Source organism: Cyrtonyx montezumae, unplaced genomic scaffold, assembly GCF_038088225.1.
Source record: "Cyrtonyx montezumae isolate F1298 unplaced genomic scaffold, pur_monq_1.0 scaffold_38, whole genome shotgun sequence".
NCBI classification, from domain to species: domain Eukaryota; kingdom Metazoa; phylum Chordata; class Aves; order Galliformes; family Odontophoridae; genus Cyrtonyx; species Cyrtonyx montezumae.
Window position 1 is genome coordinate 1,168,573 of NW_027072043.1, and position 24,883 is coordinate 1,193,455.

Sequence of the window (24,883 nt, forward strand, 5' to 3'; positions counted from 1 at the left end):
CTGATCCAGGCCCAGGGAGACAGCACACTTCCCTGTGGTTTGGGTCTGGTCTACAAATGGGGCCCTCAGTTCCCTTTAGAAGGGAGCCACCCACTACGACCACCTTTCTTTCTTTCTTGGTAGTAGCAGTCTCAATGCGTGGAGTTGACTGCCTTGCCATTGGTGACTTCCTGCGGGAATCTTCCTGCACTTCCCCCCTTATCACCTCTTCAACATCCAGTGCTGCAAACCTATTGCTTAGGGGGATCTGGGGACACAGGGGAGGCAGAGGGGGAAATTGCCCACGGTACCGAGCAGGTATGGTAGAAGTCCCCCATGATGACCAGTGTAAAGTAAATAAAGGCAGTGACTAAGCCTTTATTTGAGATACTATATGACAAGATACCAGAGGAAAGGAGAATTAACTCACGCCTCCCTGCAACCGTTTGAGTTAAGGAATGCAGCCTCCTCTTGTTCAAACTCTGGCGAGCTGGAAGAAAGAGAGCAAGGGAGCAGAGGGGGTTAACCTGCGCAGGCTCTGAGCATATATGCTCTCCTGGAAGCAGCACTGACAGAGAGAGAGAGAATGGGTGGATCTGGGCTCCTCCACTCCGGTCACTCAGGTGCTCATTTACTGGCAATCTCATTGCAGCAGGGGATTTGAATGTTAAGGAAAACCCTTGGTTTGTCTCATGGAACAGAAGGGTTAAGCCATAGCCGCAGCCTCTGGAAGTGTGGTGCTGTCCCTCGCAGACTGCCCAAGGCTCTCTCACGGCCAGTGGGAAGTGGGTGTGTAGTGTTCTGTGAGGGACAATGACACTACACCTTCTAGCCTCCCTACAGTGTTACAAGGAGGCCCTATTGACACAAGGACAACGTGTGCCCTTCTGAGCCTTGGCTGTACACATAACTGCTGTAGCCAAGAGAACAAATATCCTGTTTTTTGACTGAGGCCTTCCAGCCTTGCCAGTGCTGATGAAAAGGTAAAAGAGAAATTAAAGGGGGTGAGGGAATCAGCAGCCCTGGATCCAGCACCAAAACTGCTGATGTTGATGCTCCACATGGCATAGGGGGGAAGCAGCAGTACCTGGAGAAAGGACCAACAGCACAGGTAGTGCACGCCTGCCATACCCTCCAGCTTCTGTTTATAATATTACAGGGAATAATTCATTTTCCCCCCAGGCAATATTTGGAATTCTTGTTGGCTCCAGTCCCAGAGACAGTGGTGTCGCAGTTTAATCATTATACATTTAATTTGTTCTATTATTGATATTCCACATCATAACATTATGTAGTGTATAGGGAGTCAATGATCTAGCTGCATGGATCACTGATAGTCCTGGGTGTACCTGTCTCAGAAGAGAAGAACTACATTCCCAACTCCATTCATAAGCACTGGGCAACATTCAATGTGGACAGAGCTCTGGATGAAGCTCTTCCTGCAGTGCTGGCAATTCTGTGGTCCCTGCCCTGAGTGGATCCCATTCTAGCTGATCAGGTTGGAGCAGTGGTTGGAGCTCATCCCGCACCTGGGACAAGAAAATTGTGTGGTTCAGCACCACACACAGCCACAGTGGGTAACCAGGCTGTGGCTCCGGTTGAAGCTATTCCATGTCTGGGGCATTGCAGGCTCTGTCTGCATTGTACATGTGCTGGTAGGAAATGTGGCTGCAACTACTACTGAAGGTTCTCATATTCTGGGGTTGCTTCTACAGTCTGTCAGCAGTGTGGATGTGCTTGTGGGCTTTGAGATCAGAACTACTTCTAAAACTCTCCTCACCCTCAGAGCACTTGTAGTGTCCCGCTCCTGTGTGCTTGTGCTGGTGTACCTTCAGTTCAGAACAGCTACTGAAGCTCTTCCCACGCTTAGGGCAATTGAATGGTTTTCCTCCTGTGTGGATCCGTTGGTGGAAAGCGAAGCTAGAACTCCATCTGAAGCTCTTCCCACACTCAGAGCACTTAAATGGTTTCTATGCTGCATGGATGCGCTGGTGCTTGAAGAGATGGGATCTACATCTGAAGCTCCTCCCACACTCAGAGCACTTATATGGTCTCTCTCCTGTGTGGCTGCGCTGGTGCACTTTCAATTCAGAACTGCTTTTGAAGCTCTTCCCACACTCAGAGCACTTATATGGTCTCTCTCCTGTGTGGCTGCGCTGGTGCATCTTCAATTCAGAACTGCTTTTGAAGCTCTTCCCACACTCAGAGCATTTATAGGGTCTCTCTCCTGTGTGGCTGCGCTGGTGCTCCTTCAATTCAGAACTGCTTTTGAAGCTCTTCCCACACTCAGAGCACTTATAAGGTCTCTCTCCTGTGTGGCTGCGCTGGTGCACCTTCAATTCAGAACTGCTTTTGAAGCTCTTCCCACACTCAGAGCACTTATATGGTCTCTCTCCTGTGTGGCTGCGCTGGTGCACCTTCAATTTAGAACTGCTTTTGAAGCTCTTCAGACACTCAGAGCACTTATATGGTCTCTCTACTGTGTGGCTGCGCTGGTGCACCTTCAATTCAGAACTACTTTTGAAGCTCTTCCCACACTCATGACACTTATATGGTTTCTCACCTGTGTGGCTGCGCTGGTGGCAGGTGAAGTGGGATCTCCACATGAAGCTCTTCCCACACTCAGAGCACTGATATGGTCTCTCTCCTGTGTGGATGCGCTGGTGATCAATGAGACAGTATCTCCATTTGAACGTCTTCCCACACTCAGAGCACTTGTACAGGCTCTTTGTTGAGTGTATGCACTGGTGCTTAATGACTTTGGAATCTATTTTAAAGCTGTTCTCACACTCAGGGCATGGATTCTGCTTTTTCCTCCGGCACATATCCTTACTCCTGGGGTCTTCAAGCAGACTTTGAACTGTACTGATGTCCAGTGGGTTCCTTGATGCCTTTAACAGATGCTTTCCCTCTTGTGTCTTCATGAGCTCTTCTTGACCTTGCTCCTGGTCCACTTGCACATTCCTTCTGATTTCTTCCATGTAGATGCTACCACACTGTCTTTTGACCACAACACCTTCCTGCAGACCCTTCCATAGTTTTCTTATCCCAGCACCTGCTGGATGACAAAGAAAATCCAGAAATAGCACACAGTACCCCCAGTACTCTTCCCTCAGAGATCTCTTTTATGGCTTCATCTTCCTCCTTTTCTCCACCACCTCACCTGTGCTGACATCTCCTGCCACGGCCTCATGGCTACCCACATCTGGGATCCAGGGCTCTTCTTTTTCTTCAAGCAGAGAGATCACCATGGGTTTGGGGGTTGGAAGTGGAGCTGCAACAATATAAATAGTAGAAATGAGAGCTTTTCCATCATTCTGGCACAGCTGCTTGTCCAGCAACTTTGCACAATGTCCCTCCCCTCTGTGAAAAAAATTAGGGCCTGAATGACACTGGGCCAAAACACAGCAGCTTCCTTTGGAGCAAAGATTGCTTTTACATCTCTGAAAACATGCAAAGACATTTTCTTTAAAAGAAAAGGAGCTGACTGCAGGGTCATTCATAGATACATTAGTTTGGAAAAGACACAGAAGGTCATCTAGTCTAACCATACTCCTATCACCATCCCTACCCACTAAGCTACTAAATCAAATCCCTTATCACCTCATCTAAACGCATCTTGAACAGCGCTAGGGATGGTGCCTCAACCACCTCCCTATGCAGGCCATTCCAGTGCCTGGTCACTCTTTCAGAGAAAAAAAAAATTCCTCAAATCTAATCTAAATCTTCCCCAGGGCAACATCTGGCCATTCCCTCTCGTCCTGTCATTAGTCATCAGGGAGAAGAGGCCGACACCCTCCTCAACACAACCACACTTCAAGAAGTGGTAGAGTGCAATAAGGGGGGGTGATGGTCCTTCCCCTCCTGGCTGATGCCTGCTGGCCAGCACTGACTCCATTTTTTCACTCTTTTTTCAGAGTGCTGAGCATGCTACGCCCTTATGAAACTCACACGACTCTGTGTTTCTTTTGTTTCTGTTACTGTGGAGTTTGTAAAGAAGGAACTGCCTGCTGATTATTTTGGGCCCTGCTTGCAGAGACACATTCTACACAGCCAAAGGTGCGTAAATGAGGAGGAAAGGCAGCAAAGTCCTCACCCAGAGAGGCCACACACTCGTACGTCTCCAGCATCACGTCCCGGTAGAGTGCTCGCTGTGCAGGGTCCAACAGCACCCACTCCTCCCTGCTGAAATACACGGCCACCTCCTCAAAACTCACAGGCTCCTGCAAGCAAAAGAGCTCCTTGCTGTGAACAGACAAGGCCCAGGGAAGCAGCTCACAGCAGAGAGAAACTCCAGTCCCAGCCACTTCTCTATCGCCAGCACACACATATGCTGCTTGAGGGCACCTCCCACTCCCCCTGCATTCACATCCCTCAACCCTTGGCCTCTCCTGCCTGCTTTTCCCAGCACCTACCTGAGATGGATGTTCTGGGGCCATTGCTGCTCTCTTGCAGGCTGGGATGATCACGGGTGGAAGGCAGAAGTTGAACTGGTGCCTGCAAGGACAAGGGAAATGTCAGCAGAGCTGTGACTGAATGCAGCAGTCCCTGTCCCAACCCTGCCCACCCTAGACCATCTGCACAGCACTGCCTGGAGGATGGTCCACCACAACTTGCACAGGAAGGCATTGAGCAACAGCACTCATAGTACTCTGGCTGAAAGACAGTAACCATCACAGAGGTGTCTCAAACTTGGGGGGAACAAGAGAGGGGAGCAGAAAAAACTGACAGCTGCTGTGGGCTGACTTACCATGGGACTAAAGTCAAATCATGACAAGGAGACAGTCATCTTACCCCAGTACAAAGAGCAAGTCGAGATCACACCTTAGCAGAGATCCTTCTCCCCCTTTTGTCCAGACACCTTGCACATACAGATCTGCTGTAAGAAGCTCAAGCTTAGTTTGGAGCTTTGTGATCTTCTCTAAGGTTATATCTTAGACTGTGCTCAAATGATTCTTTACACACAAAGCCGGAAAGAAGTCTGGGACTAGAAGTGGATCCAGGTCCACCAAGGCTCCTTATTTCTCTGGGTTCAGGAGTTGAGACAGAAATGGGGACCACTCTGAGCCTCATGAGTCAATGGGAGGGTTTCCTGTCATTGTGTGTGTAATCCAATCTTGTAAAGACACTGTTAAAGCACTACAGAATATGCGTTGTATATCAATAAGTATAATCTTGCTTCTCTATCGCTTTGGATCACATTTTATTTGGATCCATCTGTGACAAACTGGCAAAGTCACAGGGGGCCACACAAGGATGAAAGGAGAGGGGTGTTACCTGCAAAATGCCAGGTTTAAGCTGCATATGAAGGAAAGGAGAACAGAAATAGACAGGAACAGGGAAAAGAAGCTAAATTTTCAATCAAATCACTGAAAGTGGAATAATTGATCTTGGCTAAATAAAATAAATAAATAAGAAAGCATAAGCCCTGCACTTTCCCAGAGTAAGATCGTGTTACCTTCCATCTGATTGTAGCATTCCAGAAAGGATGTAAGAGTCAAGGGAAATATTTCAGCTCCTGAATTATCAGGATAAGAACAAAAAGAAAAACAACTTCCCAGTCCCCCTGTCTACTTCCTGAAGAATAGTAAGGCCTGAAGTCAGAACAAATTGTGCCCAGAAGGCATCAGCCCCACCAGTCCCAGGAAACATGTGATCTGCAAATGAATAACGCCAGCCTGTCTGCGTACATTAATTCTAACTTCTCTTTAGGATTTCTGGCAAAGTCTTTGTCACAAATACCACAGCACAAATGTCAGTGCCAACCCAGTTCGGATCTGGGAAGCTGAGCATACAGTTCAGGCAGCAAAGAGTTGAGATTTCCAGCAGTAATGGAACAAATCACTGTGTGCCAAACTGCCAGAGACACTGTCTGGCTCCTGGCTGAGAAACATGTCAGACGCTCACTCTGCACTTACAAATTATCAAGAAATATTGTTCCCACCCCCTGGAGAAATAGGAAGGCTGCAGAGCATGGACTTGGTGCATCTGCTGTGCTCTCTGAAACAAAAAAGACTGAAGTTCAGCAACATTACATTTCTGCTACTGAGACAGGAATGGGTCAAACTAAATCTTTAGAACTGAGGAAAAGGGTGGAAAGGGACGGACCTTGAGCAAGAACAATAAGGAGGGCACTGATAGTGAGCAGCACCCTGACAGACTGCTGCACTGGAACGAGCTGATCCATCACACCCTGAGCTCCATCCCTGCACCACTCATCAACGCTCTCATCACAGCCATCGAGAGCTGGTGCAGCCCAAAAGCTCGGAGGCTGCTGGGCCTGCAAGAGCACAACAACATCCAGGAGCAGTATGGCCCTGGAGAGCCCAGCGCAGCCCAGGAGCAGAAGAAGGAGTAGGAGCAGGAGCAGGAGCAGGAGCTGGAGCAGGAGTAGGAGCAGGAGGATGTCCCCTCAGTCCCATCTGGTCCCACCACCTTTCCACCCTCCAGCAGCTCTGCAGGTCCCAACGTGGAGGAGCACCTGGGCACATCCAGTGGGGCCCTGGGCGAGGATGCCTCTGAGCTCCCTGCCACACCCAGCACCAGAGAGCGGGAGCGGCCCAGCGAGGAGCCGGGTCTCCAGGCGGCAGGCCCCTCAGAGCAGGGCCGCAGTCCTGGCCCCTCCGCTCGCGGCTGGGGTGGGAAGCACTCGGCCGGCAGGCCCCAGCGCTCTAAGAAGAGGAGGGCTGGCAGTGCTCAGTGCGCTTCTCTGCCCTGCAAGGGGCGGTCCCCCGGCTGACACGCATGTCCAATAAAAGATCAAAACGCAGAAGCACGGCTTATTTCTAGCACCTGTCCTCCGAGACAGTTCACCCTACACGCACATGCCCTACACGTGCTGGCACTATAGATCAGCACCACTGTACTGGGAGGGGAGATCCATGCTGCCTTGAGCCAGATCCCAGTGGCCACACATGCGCATTGCGGCCCAGCCAATTGGAGCTGGTGGCAGCACTGCCCTCCTTGGGGAGGATGATGTAGCAGTGGAAAGCTTGTGGGTGAGAATTATGGGGCAGGCTAGTGTGAGGGACACTGTTGTGGGGGTGTGACGGAGACCAGCTCACAAGGATGCCTGATGAACAGACGGGCTGCTGCTCTGCTGGCATGTAGCGAAGTTTATTAGGTTACCACGGATATTTATATCATGTTAGATGCTTAGTTACATGAAGCAAATCCTTTGTTCTAAGTTAATTACATCTGTTAGTTACACAATCATTGTGGTTTTTTACTGATCACCAAACTCATTATTTTGTTCATGTATTCATGTGGTAGATCTTTATACTTTGCACCTGTTCTTTGTCACAGAATGTTCAGAGTTGTACAAACCTACCCAAGATAACTTCATATACCTCTCCCTTTCAGGAGATGTTATCTGTAATCTTTATGCAACCCTTTCAGGCTAACTTGATAGGTCTGTATGCTCTCCTCAGGGGAGTATTATTGGCCTCTTGATCAGGAGGAGGAAGTTGATGAGGCTTTCTACAAGCAGCTGGAAGTAGCCTCACAATCTCAGGTGCTGGTTCTTATGGGGGACTACAGTTCTCCAGATATTTGTTGAGAAAGAAGCATGGCCAGGCTCACGCGCTTCAGATGGTTCCTGCAATGTGTTGAAGATAACTTCCTTACACAGGTGGTGGAGGAGCCAAAAAGGAGTGCGGTGTTCCTGGACCTTGTTCTTCCTAATAAGGATGGGCTTGTTAGGGAAGTGAAGGTTAGGGACAGATTTTGGGATGTAGTGATCACGAGATGGTGGAATTCAAGACACTGAGTGGAAGAAGCAAACCAAAAAGTAGGGTTGCTACCCTGGACTCCAGGAGAGCTGACTTCGGTCTCTTCTGGGACCTTCTTGGAGCTAACCCGTGGGCTAGTGCATGGGATTGTTGAGAAGTGGTGTGAGCAATCTTGGATATAAAGGTTGCTATTGTTCGAAAATTAGGACGTGAACAGAACATTAACTGTGTAAATCAGCAGAAAGGAATTTACCAGAAAGAAGGAGAAGATGCATGCTTCAGCTAGAGTAGCAACTAGATGAAACAACTGGAACAAACATAACAGGTGCATGATTGTATACTGTAATCAAATCAGATGCTGTCGTTATCCACGTGCTCAAAACACACAGTTATTATTAATAGGATATATGAACTGCGCAGGCTATTTTTAGTGAATGCTGTAATCTAGAATGGTAACAATATAAGCTGCTATTATAAATAAACAGAGGATCACCAACAACTGCATCAGTGGAGTGATTACTTGCTTGCTGTCTGCCACAATTGGCGCCCGAACAGGAACAGACGTGTTCGTTGCACAGTCTGTGGGCACCAAAGGCGTGTTCGTTGCATGCTATGGACTTGTTTGTTGCAGTCCAGAAAGTCCAAAACCTCTGTGAAGAACTGGGACCCGGCAGATCAGCGAGGGTGGAGGTGGGCATGTTCATTGCAGTCCGGAAAGACTTGTTCCTGGCAGCCTGGAAACCGAGTGTTGGCCGACTTGAGCCTCCGTAGGTAAGCAGCTGTTATGGAAATGGATGCTGCTATCAGCCTCCTATCAACTATCTACTCTAAGAGAGGGCAGGAGGTGCCTGCAAAATCTTTGCAAGCCTTAGTCCAGTGGGCACAAGAGCACAAAAAGTGCATTCAAACACCATTACTATTTAACCCTGAAGAATGGCGTGAAGTAGCTGGGTGGGCATGTGGGTGCAGCACACTATAGAGACATACTTGGCTAGTGGAGGACATGATTATGTGAGGATAGGCTAAGGCCTAAGGCCTACGGGCCGTGGTGCCCGTGATACAGACTCTGGTCAGTCACGGTCCTTGACAAAGAAAAGGGAGATGCATAAGCAGAAAAAGAGGTGTACTAGCAGATGAGCAAAAAGTTACAATTTAAGGAGGGGTAAGAAACTGCCTGCTGCCAACAAATCAGAGAAGAAACTTAGGTGCATGATTGCCTCACACTAACCTCTTACTGACCAATCGATTATGGAGGCGTTACATGTGATTCACACCTGCAACCAATCAGGAGTATGCTACGTATTCTTTAAGAGTTGTATTTTTTCCAATAAACTGTCACTGCTACCACTTCCATAAAGTGGCAGAGTCCGTTCTTTTTCTGCTGACAACACTCAGCTGCCCAGTGGCATCGCTGGGGCCGACTGTTGATGTTCTGGGCCTGACGTGGTACCCAGGAGCGGCTTCACTCCTGGGCCAGCTATATCCTCCTGGACGGCTCCTGTGGCATCTTCAGGGCTGGCTCTGGGACTCTGCAACCTGACATTGCAGAGGGGAGCAGCTTTCAGTCTGGGCCCACTGTCCCTGTCTGGAACGGAGGTTGCATCCAACTGCCAGGAAGGGCCTCGAGGACTCTGACATCACCTGGCTGGCCAAGTTCAGGGCAGTGTTACAGCAGGTCCCACGCTGTCTTTGGGGCTCATTAAAGGTATTCTCATTCTGGTGTAAATATGTGGAGACTCTCCTATGGTCTGTCACACGCTGATACAGCAGAGCTGATCCCAGCTCTGAGAATGCCAGCACTCACTAACATCGCAGTGCCCATGCCTCTCTTGAAGTGATGCATATGCACCATTGTCATCTCACGTTGGTATCCTGACAGAGAAGGGAGGGAACGTCATGAGCACTACTGCACCAGGACTAAAACTAATCCATGGCATCCCTCCTCCTCCACCCAATCCCCAGTTCCAGCTTCCAATGATGCTGAGGCCTGGTTTAATCCAGCAAAGGGCCAGGCCTGCCAGGGCGGTCAGAACCTGGGCAGGCACAGCTCTTGTGTCCTCACATCTTTGGAACTGGCTGAAAGACACCAAACTGACTACTATGCGTATTTCCAGGATGGGGATTCCCAGGGCTTCTACCAGGATGCAGGCCCGGTGGAACCAGGTGTGTTGGCAGCAAATGGGCACACCATGGTGCCGTAGGAGATGCTGTCCCCCACGGGGTCCATACACATGATGCACCTGGTGTCCTGTGCTGGCACTGCTTCCACTGCCTGCTGCGGGCGGTGCTCCCAGCAGAAGGACCTGCAGGAAGGTGGGAGGGATGGGCAAGGTGAGAAGTGCTGCGAGGAGGGCAGAGGAACACCAAGGATCCCCAGGCTCTGGCTCTGGCTCTGTCAGGCTGCTGGGAGGTGTCATGGTGCCTTCCTCGCTTCTTTGGCTGGTGCTGACAGCAGGGGTTGGAGGCTCACAGATGAGGCCTGGCAGCCCTTACCTGTACTGGTGAATGTACTGGGTGACACATTCACCCTACGAGGCACAGGGGAGATGGAAGCTGTGGTCACATCCTCTTTCTGTGCATGTGATGAGGACCCCCGTCACTGGGCCCCTCACTCTGCCCTGGCTCCACCGCCCTCCTGCTTGGGTGCCTCACCCCCTGTGAGGGGTGATGATGTCACAAATGGTGGCAGGGAGTGGCCATTGTGACAGGCAGGGTTGGGAGCAGATAAAAGGCTGCGGGCTCAGGCCAAGCTCAGTGTGAGCTGAGGAGGTGCACTGATGACAGGAGGAAAGGGCTGCCTGAGGCTGCCCAGGGAGGAGGGGATTCCATTGCTCTGAGGACTGAGCTGTAATCTCAACCTTGTACCACTTCTCCTGTAGGCTTGGCACAGGAGTGTGCAGAGGAGAAAGCCCAGCACTGCTGGGACAGGGAACTCTGCAAGTACTCACCGTTGACATACACCATGTCCAAGGGGTCACAGGAAGCCGCCGGCTCGAGGGAGCAGGGTCAGAGAAATGTATCCCTACATGCATCTTCCCATCATTGGGCAGATTGCTGCTGGGGGTCTGCCTGCAGTGGAGAGGGGAGGAAGGGGCCGGCAAGGGCTCCTTGGCCAGAGGGGCTGCGGTTGGGCTATGGCTGCTTGCCGACCCTGTTGGGCCTGCAGTGTCCCTTCATCTCCACAGCCTCGGGCCCTGCCCTTCACATGGCCGGCACACAACAGCCCCTCGAACAGCCCTCAGAGGCAGATGGCCCGAGGGGCAAGGCACTCACTCACTGCTGTTGCTCTCTCCCTCCAGCATGCAAGCTGTGTGGCCAGGTGGATGAGAACTCAGACATCCTTGGGCAAAAATACGAGATAAATGGGTGCTACTTCCACACTTATTGTGCGGTGAGTTCCCTTGCAGCTCCTACCATCTTCCTCCAACCAATGGTTCCATTCTTCCTGCTCTTACAACATCATGTTATTACCCTTTGTGCAGATATTTGCCAGTGGCCTCTGTCAACAACGAGATGAGAGGACTTTCATGTTTTCCCAAGAAGACATCATACGCACAGTTGAGCAGGCAGAGCAGACGGTGAGGACCTGAGTGGAACAGGCAGATTTGTGGCTGGAGAGGACTGGTGATCTTAACCTGCTCCTAAGAAAGCAATCCCAGCATTTCCAACAAGCTCCAGGACAAAGTCCCCTCCTTGCAGATGATGACTGTTCACCGGGCAGCTCTGCAGAGCGTGACCCAGCCATGCCTGCAGTCTGGGCTCTGCCCAGTTGTGGGGGGTCAGATGCACAGGCCCTGAGCTTGTTGCTTATGGGACCTGCTCTATTCTTTCCAGCACTGCATTGTCTGTGGCAAACTGGGGGCCTCCATCACATGCGCAGAAACAGGATGCGACCGCAGCTTCCATCTCCCCTGTGCCTTGCAGGGTGAATGTGTCACTCAGTACATTCACCAATACTGGTAAGGGCTGCCACGCCTCACCTGTGAGCCTCCAACCCCTGCTGTCAGCACCAGCCAAAGAAGCGAGGAAGGCACCATGACACCTCCCAGCAGCCTGACAGAGCCAGAGCCAGAGCCTGGGGCTCCTTGGTGTTCCTCTGCCCTCCCTTCAGCACTTCTCACCTTGCCCATCCCTCTCACCTTCCCGCAGGTCTTTCTGCTGGGAGCACTGCCCACAGCAGCCAGTGGAGGCAATGCCACCGCAGGACACCAGGTGCATCATGTGCATGGACCCCGTGGGGGACAGCATCTCCTACAGCACCATGGTGTGCCCATGCTGCCAAAGTGCCTGGTTCCACCGGGCCTGCATCCAGGTAGGAGGCCTCCCCTTGCCTGTTGGGCACGGCAGGAGCTTAGCAGCACCAGATCCTGCTCATGCTCATGCTTCTTGTGTTTCTGCTGCAGGAACAGGCCCTGTGTGCTGGGATTTTGTGCTTCCGGTGTCCCATTTGTGGAGACAGGGGCATCTTTTGCCTACTCATGATCATCCTGGGAATACGCGTACCAGTCAGGTTGGTGTCTTTCAGCCATTTCCCAAGATGTGAGGACACAAGAGCTGTGCTTGCCCAGGTTCTGACAGCCCCTGCAGGCCTGGCCCTTTGCTGCCATTAAACCAGGCCTCAGCATCATTGGAAGCTGGAACTGGGGATTGGGTGGAGGAGGAGGGGTGCCATGGATTAGTTTTCGTCCTGGTGCAGTAGTGCTCATGACGTTCCCTCCTTTCTCTGACAGGATACCAACGTGGGAGGAGAATGATGCATATGTATCACTTCAAGAGAGGCACAGGTGCTGCGATGCCAGCGAGTGCTGTTACCCACAAGGCAGGGAGCAGGCAGAGAGAGCGGGGTGAGTTACCTCAGCAGCCCTCTAGGGCTCTGCGTGGGATCGCAGCCTCAGCGTGGGGTTGGGGAGCACAGACTGAGCAGCAGAGGTGTGCTGGGCTCTCACTGGCTAAGGTGACTTAGTCCTCATGTCCACAAGCCGTTTGTTTCCCCAGGCCCTGGGAGCTGCTGCTCTGCAGCTCCTGCGCTGCACAGGGCACCCATCGGCACTGCTCCGACTTGAGTGAGAGTGCCTCCACCTGGGAGTGCAATGTCTGTGCTGGAGAGGGCACCGGTAAGAGGCAAAGAACCATGTGCTGCATGCTCAGGGCGGTCTTGCTCACGTCCCTTTACCCTGGAGACCTTGGAGCCAATCCCACCCCCAGGCAGGGTTCAATCCTGCTCACCTTCCTGCCTCCTTTACAGACTCCAGCACTACCAGCCAACGGGGACTGGGGCCATCCCAAGGCTCCCCAGCACTGGAGAGTAGTACTTCCAGCACCTCCAGCCAGGAAACATCGAGGCCAGATGGTTCTCGTGTGCCTGAGAGCAGCGGCCTGTCCAGACAGCGTGGGACAGACCATGGGAGAATCTCCCCACGTTTACCTCAGAATGAGAATAGCTTTAATGAGCTCCGAGGACAACGTGGGAGCTGCCATAACTCTGCCCCGGACTTGGACAGCTGGGAGGTGTCAGAGGCCACGAGGCCCTCCCCGGCACATGGCTACAACCTCCGACCCAGACGGGGAGGGCGGGCCCGGACACGAAGCCGCTGTCCGCTGCAGTGCCAGGTCCCAGATACCCCAAGCTGGCCCCGAACACACCGTGGGAGCAGGCAAACACCAACTCCAAGTGCAGAGAGCTGCACTCACAGCAACAGCCAACGGGAAGCACCGGGGCCCTCGAGGGGTTCCACAGTGGCTGATGGAGCCCAGTGTGCGCAGACAGGGAGGGCCCAGACTCGGAGCTGCTCCGCTCTCCGACGTCGTCGTGATGCAGAGTCCCAGAGCCAGCCTTGTTTATGCCATGGGAGTTGGTCCAGGAGGACAGAGCCAGCCCAGGAGCGAAGCCGCTCCCGGGTACCACGTCGGGCCCGGAACAGCAACAGCCGGTCCCGACGCCACATAAGCAGCAGTTGATGACATCTTCGGGGTGCTTCCAGTAGCATATGGGCCAGGACCTGGTTGGACCATTGAACCTGACGACCTTTCTAGTTTTTTCTAACCTTAATGACTCAGCAAATCTAAATGTACTTTAGAGGATGTCTGAGGAGCAGATAAAAGGCTGTGGGGCTCAGACCAAGCTCACTGTGAGCCGGTGAAGTGAGCGGAGGGCAGGAGGAAGGGGCTGCCTGAGGCTGCCCAGGAAGGAGGGGTTCCCAACATACGGGGACCTGAGCTGTAAGGTCACCCTTGTCCCATTTGTCCCTTAAGATTGTGTGGAGTATAAAGTCCAATACTGCTGGAACAAGGACTCTGAGAGTACTTGCCGTCAACGTGCACCGTGTCCGCAGGGATGCAGGAGGCCACCAGCTGGAGGGAGCGGGCTGAGAGCAACGTATCCCTACATGCAGTACCTGCTGCCGGGCAGAGGGCTTCTGGGGGTCTGCCTGCGCTGGAGAGAGGAGGAAGGGGAAGGTAAGGGCTCCCTTGCTGCTGTGGGCAGGGCCTCTCTGCTCCTTGGCCAAGTGGGGTCACGGTTGGGCTGTGGCTGCTGTCTGGTACCGCTGGGCCTGCAGTGCCCCTTCCCCTCCACGTCTGCATGTGGAAATCAATGGATTCCATGACAACTCCACGAGAATCGTATTGAGAAGATCCTTTACTCTGAACAACCACTGGATATAGAGTCAGTTCCCGGCACAACCAACTTTGGATTGGGCCACGTCAGCCAAGTGGCTACTTCTGATTCATTGCTTTGCTCTTCCTTGTTCCTTCTCATTCGTCCTACTCCTTTTCACCTTTCCAGACTCTGTGGTCCCATCTGCTGTATCGATGAATGTCTCCTGGCCTTCATCTGACCCCAACTGTCACATCTTCTATTATAGTCCTATATATAGTCTTATTCTAATCTATTATACATTACATTTCTGCTACTGAGACAGGAATGGGTCAAACTAAAAGTTAAGAATTGAGTAAAAGGGTGGAAAGGGACGGACCTTGAGCAAGAACAATAAGGAGGGCACTGATAATGAGCAGCACCCTGACAGACTGCTGCACTGGAAAGAACTGATACCACAAAACCCAGGAGAAGCTGGAGCAGCATCTCCAACTGCAGCAAGGAGAAAAGTGCACAGCGACGAAGACCTACGGCCTTCATCTTCAGGACCCCCACCCATGACCACCTGGAGGCACAGCACATGCCCATCCCAAGGAATTCAAGGCAGGACTTATGGAAGCGACTTCTTGGAGTTCATTGTGACAATCCATTCCAGTTCTCCGAAATGTAACGACTATGAATGCTTTATGCTCTTAAATTTGCAGTCACTTCTCCCTTCAGCGTGAAAGTCAGGTGGGGCTATCCCCCTTGCACCCGCTGTGTGAGCACAGTGCTGAATAACCTTACCTGCCTTATCACCTAACTCTGGGTTATAGAGTTTGTTTCCACAAGTCCCTACGGCACGAGGTGGAAGATCTGAAATTCAAGCGTGCTCCATTTACAACGTGCTTGGGGCCCTCTGCTGTGTGCTAAAGGCATCTGAAGCTGCCGGGACAGCCGGAACAAAACCCTTGGGACACTTTCGCACAGCAGACCCCCCCAGTCCCATAATTCAGGAGCTGACACAAGCCTAAAATCGAGTTAGCGATCAGCCAAGCGCTAAGCGCATTAAATAAAATGCTGAAAGGGCCGCTAGAGGCAAACGTTGCCCACTGGGTCCCCAAAGGGCACAAAGAGGGAAGTAGCAATTCCCCGCTTATTAGAGGCTTTTCACTCAGTCCCACAAAAGAAGGCACCGGGAAGTTTAAAGCTTACAGGAATCCACGCGTGCAGAGCTGCGCAGCAAGGTCCTCTCGTGCGGTCCAGAAGGAGAAATGCAGTCCCAGCTGCGCTGTATCACAGAGATGCAACCGGGCAGCAGAGCACGCTGACCTCCTGTGCTCACTTCCTCCCTGTCCCAGCTCCGAGCCCTTCCTGTGCCCCTCTCTGTCCAACCCGGGCTGCAACACGCCTGCAAAGTGTACCTCGTGTCCTTGCAGCACACCTGGCCCAGCAAAGCTGCCATGCTGTGCTGCACATGGAGCCCGGACCGGGGTCCCACCCGGTGCTGCTGGCAGCGTGTGCTCCTCTGCACGATCCTCTAAGGTCACCTACCTTGGGTGCACAGCAGGCTGCTCCCAGCTCTGTTGCAGGCAACCGGGCTCCTTTGAGTCACGCAGAGCACAGGATGCCGAGTGCCCTCAGCCCGGAGCTGGCCACAGGATCTCGGCCCATGCCAGCTTCCAGCCAGGCTCTCGCTGCTTCAGCACAGGCTCAGGTGCCACAGCGAGCACGCCCCGAGCCGGCTGCCAGGCCTCGGGCAGTTTCACAGCTCATTCTCAGCTCACATCAGCTCCTGGGGGACAGGAGGATGTAAGTGTTGGGGGCTGTTTTTTGTTTCGCTAAAGAAGCATCTCTCTCTGTAGTGTCTCTTTACTTCCTTTGCTGGGGATATTTGTTGTTTGTCCTTCCATTTCCTTAACTCCTCTCAGCCATGAGCATGTCTCAGCAAGAGGCAATCGCCGGCTGCCCTGCTCTCGAGGACAGCATCTCCCTTCAACTGGGTGAGTTGAACTGGGTGAACTGATGTTCGCTGGTGTTTATCTACAGACTGTAAGGCCACCCAGAAGGAACCGCCCTCAGCATAATTGGGAACGACCTTTTTCTCTTCTTCACATTTTCAGTGGGGAAAAAGTGTGGTCAGGGTCTCACATTCTGCTTTGCAATTTACAAACCCTACACATCTTTCTGCAGGGCTTGTTCCTCTGAACTTTGACGTGATCACTGCCACATCCTTTTGCTTTGTGGTGGTAACCCAGCTGTACATGTGACCTCCTCACATTAAAGCTCTCTGGAAAGCATGGTTTGTTATCGCATTTAAAGTGGCAGTGTCACAGGGTGGGGTTAACACATCCTCTTCTGACACAGCCCTTGACAAGAAGAACATAACAAAACAAGCAAGCATACAAACAAAACCCACCCTAGTCGTCTTTGCAACACTGCTTAACGGATCCTTCCAAAAGTTCTCACTTTGGTCCCACTCAGGGCTAAGTAAAGCTTCATTATGATGCCTCAGCTTAACATCAGTGGGAACCTGTTTGCTATGCCCGCCTTAAAGGTTGGAGACTTCCAGAAAAAATGACTCTTAGCTTTAATCCCACGACCACCAGTCAGTATCAACCGCTCCTTTTTTATCATTACAAACTACCTTTGATCGTACACACACCTCTCCTGGCTACAGAAGACCCCATTCTAAAATTGAATTTTTCCCTCTAATTCCTCCAGTCAATCTCGATCAATTAATAACTTTGTGTTAGAAATGCTCTAAATCAAGGACTTGGGGTTAGGCAAAGATCTCAGTGATAGCAGCAATTCTATTCGTTATTACAAGAATAGGCGCACACCTTCTACTGACAAGGGAGAAATTTTGCAACTCATCAGTGAAATCCATTCATTTTATACCCTGGGTCTGACGCAGGCAAACCTGTCCTGGCACTCTGGCTGAGCATCTCAGGCTCACCATTGTCCGACACGACGGCTACATTATATTTCCATACAATGTCTGTTACCAATCCCACCCCATAGTCGGGTATGTTCTGTACTTTTTATAGTGGTAGGAGGACAGTACCTTCCATAGTTGTTCACCAGTCCATCCTGAGCCAGGCTTTCCCCTGCCCTATCTAGTTTCCTTTCCCTAGTGCCCATGCCAATTTTACATAGGTCAGAATGCCCCAGTCTGAAGTTTACTCTCTTTGGAAACTTACCCATGCTACATACAGAAATACTGGAAATTTCCACTGCAAAAACACAATCTACTTCTCACAGTTGGTGCTCCTGCTAAATAGGAAAAACACTGATGTCTACCATCAATTGTGTGTCAGTCTTCTGACTAGCCCTGGAGGCTTTCAATGCTAACACTGGGATAGGGGGTTTCCTAGATCTCAGCAGATAGGGTCGTTGTCACTTCCAGTGCATTATTCCACGCCTCCTCCCTGTTTTACAACAGGGCTTTGCAGCATCTCTCCCTCCGCTCTTTCTCTCTCTGAGCGCTCTGAGAGCCACCCAGGAACAGGGGTGAAAATAGGTTGGGGAGGGCAGGGGATGACTCGCTGGTTTCTTGTTCCACATCTGTCTGGGCTGGTGCAAACTGCACCCAATCACAACAATCTAAACACACTTTAATCTAAATACACCTTATGCTGGACAATTGTCCCTTCTCACAGTGCTAGGTACTTGAATCTGCCAGCTCCCTCAAGGAACAGATGAACACTGAATTCCTCCAGGGTGATATAGGTTGGTTTGCTTAGGAATAGGGATTAGTGCATTACTTTAAGAACCAATATACTGGTTTAACAAAAGAAATCCACGAGTGATTGTTCTAAAACTTTCCATTTCAGCTTTATTGGATAAACAGTCTTGTAATCCCCAATATCTTTGCACCAGGGACATAATAGAACTCTTCTCTTTTTGCCCTCAGTGATTTTGCCTCACGAGAAGCATTGGAGTCACAATAGAATACTTTTATCCTTTTCCTCCAAAGGTGCAAGGACATTTTCTTTACCTGAGATCCTGTCTCCTAAAATGATCTCAGAATTTTTTCAGACACCCCCTCCTTCAGCTCCTCCTGTCCCCTGGGAGCAGATATCAGCTGAGAATGAGCTGTGAAACTGCCGAAGGTCTGGCAGTTAGCTTGGGGCATGCTGCCGTCTTTTTTATGCCATTCTTTAGATTGATTTTCCTCTGCTTTAGCTTCTGTTCCCTGTTCCCATCTATTTCTGTTATTCTTTCCTTCATATGCAGCTTCCAAACCTGGCATTTTGCAATAACACCTCTCTCCTTTCATCCTTGTGTGGCCTCTCATGACTTTGCCATTTTGTCACAGATGGGTCCAAAATACAATATGCCATATGAAGCAACTAATATGCAGATTATCAGGACTATGCTCAATGATAGAAAACAGATATGCTGTAGTGATTTAACAGCTATTCAATTTGATTGCAGATGTCTGGATACACTTGGTTATTTACTGCAGAGTGGGTAGTGTTACACACACACCTACAGGAATCCCTCCCATTGAGTCACAAGGATCAGAGTGGTGCCCATTTCTGTCTCAGCTCCTCAAACCATGGAGGTAAGGAGCCTTCATGCTCCTGGATCCACTCCTATGCCCAGACTCGTTCTAAGTTTTATGTACAAGGAATGGCATGTCTAAAGTCTAAGAAGAAGATGATATGCCTCCTGAAGGAACTTCAAATTCTGTCCCAACAGAATCACAAAAAAAGACTGCAAATAATGGCCATCAGTGCCTTCACAATCTACATTGTGGCGGGCATTGCAGACGTGACCCACTATGCTTTGTATTTTGAGGCACCGAAACAGCAGGAGATTATGCCCCACCTGCTCAGTTGTTGGTTCAAGCTGTGAAAGAGTGGACAGCAACGGGATTGCCTGGTCACAGCACTGAATGAGCACCTGAGTGACTGGAGTGCATGGGCCGAGATCCACCCGTCCTCTCTCTTTTCCTCTCGGTGGTGCTTCCAGCTGTGCTTCCAGGAGCACAGATATACTATGATCCTGCGTGGGTTGGGCTTCCCCTCCCTTGCTCTCTTCCTTCTGGACCACCAGAATTCAAAAGAGAGGTGGCTGCATTTTTGAACACAGTTGCTAGGAGGGTTAATTCCCCTTTCTATGGTATCTTGATCTACAGCGCCTGTATTTCAAATGAAGTCTCTGCCGTCGCCCTTTTTTTTTTCATTTACAGCTATGCTCGCTCACAACTGCCATTTCTCTTGTCCAGGCTCTTGTTCAAGTTCTGGCCTCTAGCCATGATCATCCCAACCTGCAGGAGAGCAGTAATGGACTCCCAACACATCCATCTCAGGTAGGGGCAGGGAAAAGCAGGCAGGAGAGGCCAAAGGGTGAGGGATGTGAATGCAGGGGGAGAGGGAGGTGCCCTCAGACAGCATGTGTGTGCTGGGGACAGAGAAGCAGCTGGGACTGGAGTTTCTCTCCTCTGTGAGCTGCTTCACTGGGCCTTGTCTGTTCACAGCAAGGAGCTCTTTGCTTGCAGGAGCCTGTGAGCTTTGTGGAGGTGGCCGTGTATTTCAGCAGGGAGGAGAGGGCACTGCTGGACCCTGGAGAGCAAGCACTCTACCAGGACGTGATGCTGGAGATGTACAAGTGTGTGGCCTCTCTGGGTAAGGTCTTTGCTGCCTTTCCTCCTCTTTTGGGCACCTTTGGCTGTGCAGAATGTGCCTCTGCAAGCAGATCCCAGGGTAATTATCATGCAGTTCCTTCTTGACTAATTCCACAGTAGCAGCAACAAAAGAAACAAACACAAAGAAGCATGAGTTTCAGAAGGGCTCAGCGTGCTCAGCACACTGATAAAAGTCATGGAGTCAGTGCTGGCCAGCAGGCGTCATTCAGGAGGGGAAGGACCATGTCCCTGCAATCAGCTCTTGTGCTCCTCTTCTGCACTGTGCCAACAGCTGCAGCAAACAGGCGACTCCCTGGGTATTCCTTGAAAGGTTAGGATTTTCTGCTCAATTGCCATAAACATTTTCATACTTTGGGCAATGATATATTGTAAAAAAATAACCAAATGGTTCTAAAGGCAATTTAAAAGAAAATAGCCCTGCATATTTTCATAGATGAAAAAGCATTCTTAGCTCCAAAAAGTGTCATTCAGGCCATAATTGTGGTTTCACTGTGGGGACAGACATTGTGCAAAGTTGCTGGACATGGAGCTGTGACAGGATAATGGAAAAGCTCTCACTTCTCCTATTTCTATCATTGCAGCTCCACCTCAATCCCCCATGAAATTAGAAAAATAATTAAAACTAATTAACTCCCTACTTGAAGACAGGCTTGGCATCAGTCTGCTGGTGGGATGCAGTTAGTGAATTGCTTGTTTTGGTTTGATTGTTTTGTGTTTTTGGTTTGGTAAATGAAAAACTAGGTAGGCCCAAATACCATCTGGAATCCACCTGCCACACCAAGTTAGATTTCCATACACGCATACAGATTTGGTCAAGCTTTCCTAACACTGAAGTCCTGTTTGCTCTGATGTTTGTAGCGTGTCAGTGTGCTGGAGGTCTACATGGTGGTGGATAGGCATTCTCTAACAGTGTGTTAATGGCATTTCTTTATGCAGAGAAAATACCCCAAAGAAATATCCTGAAGAGTCACACCACTGGACCTGGGTTTCTTCTGGGATTTTCATGATCACCCTGGACTGCCAGCCTTGTGCTTCACTATCTTCCTGTTCATTTATGTCACGGTTCTCATTGGGAGCAGCCTGATTGTGCTCATTACAGTGATGGATTCCAGCCTCCACCGCCCCATGTATTTCTTCCTGAGAAAACTGTCCTTCTTGGAGATCTGCTACACGTCAGCTACTCTCCCCAAAATGCTAGTGGGTTTCTTGACAGGAGATGTCAGGATCTCCTTCTTTGGTTGTGCTGCCCAGCTGTATTTCCTAGTTATGCTGGGAAGCACTAAGTGCCTCCTCCTGGCTGCCATGGCCAATGACCGCTGTGTAGCCTTATGTGACCCCCTGCGCTACAGCCTTGTCATGAATGGGGGGTTGTGCATCAGACTGGCAGTAGGGTCATGGATGGCTGTCGTACCAGAACAAGTAGGCCAGACCTATCAAGTGTTCATCTTGCCCTGCTGTGCATCCCATGACATTCATCATTTTATCTGCGATGTAATCCCTCTGTTGAAACTGGCCTGTGAAGACACTTTCTGGAACCACGTGACCCTGCACACTATCATCCTGCTATTCACTGTCCTTCCCTTTTCCATGACTGTTGTTTCCTACGTTATAATTATGGGGACAGTTCTGAAGATACAGTCCCTTCCGGGCAGACACAAACCATGCTCCACCTGCTCCTCACACCTCATGGTGCTGACCCTCTTTTCTTGCTCTGCCTCAGTCACGTACTTAAAACACCAGTCAAGGGACTCTGCAGACACTGACAAATACCTTGCCCTGTTTTACACTGTTGTGAGCCCTGTGTTGATCCCTGTCATTTATAGTATGAGGAATAGGCAATTGAGAATTGCCCTGAGAAAACTCTTGTGGACAAAGGGACACTGCAGAGTAGGTGAAATATGCCCAAAGAGCACCCATGAGCATTTAGCTGTTTGAATATTGCCATCCTGTATTAACTCAGACACCTCCAGATGTGGCACCTCCAGATGTGGCACCTCCAGGTTTGCTGCACTATCCCACAACACACTGGATCTTTCAGAAGGAATCAAAGTTTACATAGTACAGAGAAGGACATATAGGGATTCACTGCCACTCCATCAGAGGGCAGGAAATCAGATCTCCCTTTGCTGTGGCTTTTCTAGGTCTCTACTTTCAATTTTCTCTTAGTTGCTATATAATACTGCATATGATGGTTTCTATGATTGCTACGTGCCTTATTAATGGTATTGCAGTAAGAATTACCAGGGTTAAAGAAGAAATTCTCATGAAACCCGAGTTAGATTCAGCATGCAGCAGTCCAACAGCACACATCATTCTACCTGCCCTGAAAGACTGCTATGACAGATGGAGACCAACGTCATGGACTAAGTGAACTTCATCCATTTGGAGGGATGGCCCATAGACTTTAAAAATGATATCTGGTTATATTTATTAACACAAAAACAAAACAAGAAGATGACGGTATTTAACTAGAACGTATGGATAAGTATGGCACCTGAGCATGATGCAAATGATACAGAATAAGGGGTGGATATTGCCCTGGTTTCAGCTGAGATGTTTTGACTTGAGGAGAAAAGAGTGTCGTATCGGCTTGAAGTTTTTGCTGTTGCTGAGCAGTGTCATTTTAGTTCTTCAGCTTTGTGGGCTGTCCTGCCATTCATGGGGCTGAAGGAGCTGGGAGGACAACTGAGCTCAACCGGACAAAGGGATATTTCGTACCATATGGCATCATAAGCATCGTGATAGAAAAGATGGGCAAGTATAAAAAAGATGAGTAGACAGTGAGGTGGGCGAAGAACTGGCTGACTGGCATAGGTCAGAGGGCTGTGATTGGTGGTGCAGAGCCCAGCTGAAGGCCTGTCCTTTGTGGTGTTTCTCTGGGGTTGGTACTGGACCTGGCTCTGTTCAACATCTTCATCAATGACCTTGATGAGGGGATAGAGTCCACCTTCAGCATGTTTGCTGACAATACAAAGCTGGGAGGAATGGCTGACACATCAGAAGGCTGTGCCACCATTCAGCGAGACCTGGACATGGTGGAGAGTTGGGCAGAAAGGAACCAGATGAGGATTAACAAAAGCAAGTGTAGAGTCTTGCACCTAGGGAGAATAATTGCATGCAGCAGTACAGGTTGGGGGATGAGCTGCTGGAGAGGAGCTCTGAGGAGAGGGACTTGGGCATTCTGGTAGATAAAGTCTGGCCATGAGACAGAAGTGTGCCCTGGTGGCCAAGAATGCCAGTGGGATCCTGGGGTGCATTCAGAAGAACGTTGGCAGCAGGTCGAGGGAGGTGATCCTCTCCCTCTAACCTGCCCTGGTGTATAGTCATCAAACCTGGAATATGGTGTCCAGTTCTGGGCTCCTGGTTATAAAAAAGACAGGGATTTCCTCAAAAGAGTTCAGCGGAGGGCTACAAAGATGATAAAGGATGTGGAACACCTCCCTTATGGAGGAGGAGAGGCTAAGAGACCTGGGTCTCTTCAGCCTTGAGGAAAGAAGACTCAGAGGGGATCTGATCCATGTCTATAAATATCTAAAGAGTGGGAGGCAAAGGGATGAGGATGAACTCTTGTCATGGTTTTATGATTTTTTGTATTGGCATTCCACATGATAACATCATTTAGTGCATTGGGAGTAAAAGAAATAATGCTTCAGCTCTGTGGATCATCAATACTTCTAGGCATACCTGTCTCAGAAGAGGAGAACTGCATACCGCTGGGGACTTTTTGTTGCTTTGTATTTTTACATTTTTCCACTCAGAGGGAAAGATGAAAACAGTTTGTGTGTCACAGGACACTCCCTATCCTTTTGGACCAACCCATCAGTGGGTGCCCGCTCGCTAGCTGTCTTTGAGAGAGTCTTTGAGCCTACAAACAGAGTCTCCAGTCCAATTTAGGCAGTCTACAAACGGAGCGAGACACCCTCCAATCCAAACTCAAATGCCCTCAGTCTCAACAAGATGGTCTCCAATCTGAGTGAGAGTTCCTTGGTCTGAAGTGTAATCCTTCAGAATTGAGCGAGGTGCCTACTAGTCACAATAGCCCCTGTCACTAGCCAGGTAGGGGAAAGAGATAATAACATGTATTGGTCTGTGTGGATTCGATGGCCTGGCACATCAGAACCACAAAAGTATATGGCACTGGTAGACACTGGTGTACAGCGCACTCTAATGACATTGAGTCTCCAAGGGACAAAATTAATCTGTATTTTTTGATGACTGGAGGTTCACAGGAGTTGACCATGTTGGAGGATGAAATAAGCCTCACTGGTAAAGACTGGCAGAAACATCCTGTTGTGACTGGAATAAGGGCTCCATGTATACTTGGCACTGACTACCACAGAAGAGGTTATCTTTTGGATCCCAAGGGGTATTGATGGGCTTTTGGAATAGCTGCTGTGGACATAGACAACATTAAGCAGCTGTCTGTTTTGCCTGGCCTGTTGGAATATCCGTCTGTTGTGGGGTTGCTACAAGTGGAGGAGCAACTGGCACAGATTGCTAGTAAAACGAAGCACAGATGGCAATATCACACAAACAGGGATTCCAAACTCCCCATTCATGAGCTAATGCATCAGCTAGAGAGCCAGGGAGTGATCAGCAAAACACATTCATCTTTTAACAGCCCCATATGGCCGGTGCCTAAAGCCAGTGGAGAATGGAGGCTGACAATATATTACCATGACCTGAATGAAGTCACACCCTCACTGAGTGCTGCTGTGCCAGATATGCTACAACTCCACTATGAACTGGAGTCAAAAGCAGCCAAGTGGTATGCCACTATTGACATTGCCAATGTTTTTTCAGTTCCTTTGGCCGCAGAATGTAGGCCAAAATTTGCTTTCACCTGGAGGAGCATTCAGTGCACCCAGAACCATTTCCCCAGGGGGGGAAGCACAGCCCAGTCATTTGCCATGGGTTGATCCAAACCGAATGTGAACAGGGTGG

At 50.1% G+C, this 24,883-nt stretch overlaps 1 protein-coding gene and 2 pseudogenes across 1 annotated transcript in view; 2 read left to right on the forward strand and 1 right to left on the reverse strand.

Annotated features, from left to right (window-relative positions):
- LOC136054532 (zinc finger protein 22-like) overlaps positions 1-24,883 on the forward strand; it is a 198,112-nt gene that overhangs the window by 97,040 nt on the left and 76,189 nt on the right. The gene's annotated exons all lie outside the window — the stretch shown is intronic.
- Positions 1,689-15,910, reverse strand: LOC136054528 (zinc finger protein 501-like; annotated as a pseudogene).
- LOC136054529 (PHD finger protein 7-like) lies at positions 11,171-13,656 on the forward strand (annotated as a pseudogene).